Here is a 1,885-nt window from a genome sequence, read left to right as displayed (position 1 = left end):
CCCTGCCGCCCAGCACAGCCTCCGCCCGCCGGGGAGAGGAGGGGTAAGGCACTCTCCTCCCGCACCACAGCCCGCCCCCCTCCCTGCGGAGTAGCCCGCCCTCGCCGCCTGTGCAGCTCCCCTTGCCGCCGCCTGCCCAGTCAGGCCTGATGGATCCCTACCGGGAAGGCTGGGGAAATCGGGCGTATGTCTCCTGGAGAAGAGAAGGCGGAGGGGGGGATTTCCTAGCAGCCTTCGGGCACCTGAAGGAGGGCCCCGAAGAGGACGGAGCTGGACGGGTCTCAGAGCGGGCAGATGCCAGAGCAATGGGCGCAAGTTGCAGCTAGGGGAGGTTTTTGTCAGAGCAGCGGTTCTCGATCTGTGGTATGCCTACTCCCACCGCAGGCAACCTGTCAGTGGTGCATGCTACCAGATTTATTATAATGACTTCATCCGGCAAAGATGTGCTGGTGGTACTTAACGTTGAACTGAAAAAAATGCTGGTATTTCAGGTTGTATGGTTTCAAATTGGTGGTGTGCCATCTGTCAGAGTTTGGGATAGATATTAGGAAAAACTCTTTCACTAGGAGGGTGGTGAAGCACTGGAGCAGGTTAACCAGAGAGGTGGGGACTCTCCATCCTTGGAGGTTTTTAAGGCTCTGGTAGACTAAGCCTTGGCTGGATTGATCTAGTTGGGGATGGTCCTGCTTTGAGCACCGGGTTGCACTAGATCAGTGGTTCTCAACCTTTTTTGTACCAGACTAGGGTGGCCATCATCGAGGACAGTCCGGTTGTCCTCTGTCCTCTATTAATATGAAACCAGACATAAAGGCATTGGGGTTTATATCAGTAAATGACAGAGTAGCAGAAAACTGAACTGTCCTCGATGATTTGTAAACGTTGATGGCCAGTCTCAGCCCAGTGCCCCTCGCTCCTGACCTGCTGTTCCCCACTCCCAGGCCCCAGCCCCCTAGTGTGTGGGACAGAGGGTTGTTGTGTAGGGCAGGGGGCCCCAAGCAGCTCCTTACAGGTGGAGCTCTGCCAGCCTGCAAGGGAAAACCCATGGCTTCGCACATTTTTCTCCTTTAAAGGAGAATCCATTTTTAAAGTTTGCTTGTGACCCTTTCACATATTCTTGCAACCCACTTTTAGGTCACAACCCATGAGTTGAGAAACACTAGACTAGATGACCTCCTGGAGTTCCCTTCCAGCTCTGCTTCTCTGTGACATGGGGCTTAAACCCACAGAGCCTTTCTTTCTAGTCAGGCAGTGCTGAAAGAGTCACTTCACTTCATGGCTCATTTCTCATCTCCCTCATTCCCTATAAAACCCTGGGGTGCCTTTGTGATTCTGCCAAGGCTGCCGCACAACATTAGCCCTGTAAACATGTTTCATAAGATTCAACCTAGAAATTTCAAATAGGAATCTGTAGTCCCGGGCAATAGATTTAGGATCCTGAAAAGGAGGGTGCGCAGGGTGAGGTGCATCAGCTCATGTAAAAACAACACCTAGTTTTTGCCAGTTCATAAAAAACAGAAGCTTTACTAGGATGACTGGGGCCTAGGGATGTATTATTCAGTTTAAGATTAAAGCCAAAACAAATATCACTTCATTGGAATGAGTTAAAAACAACCTGCAGGGTTGTGAAATAGGAGGTTCATGACAAGGAGCAGCTAATAGACTTCAGAATAAAGGCTAGCCTGATGGGTGAAACATCAGGCTTATTAAAAAGAAGAGAGGATGGTTAATCCCTGTGGAATGAAGAGTTTAGAAGTTCCTGGTAGATTATAATGAGCCATGCATTCTAGAGGTGCATCAATACATTGGTCCATATTGTATCAGCACCGATAAAAGGAAAATTGACATTATCAGCTTTTTTGGGCTGATGTGGCTGGTAATGTCACTG

Source organism: Gavialis gangeticus, unplaced genomic scaffold (assembly GCF_001723915.1).
Source record: "Gavialis gangeticus isolate Ggan-Ray unplaced genomic scaffold, GavGan_comp1, whole genome shotgun sequence".
Classification (NCBI taxonomy): domain Eukaryota; kingdom Metazoa; phylum Chordata; order Crocodylia; family Gavialidae; genus Gavialis; species Gavialis gangeticus.
Note: the sequence above shows the minus strand (reverse complement) of the source record.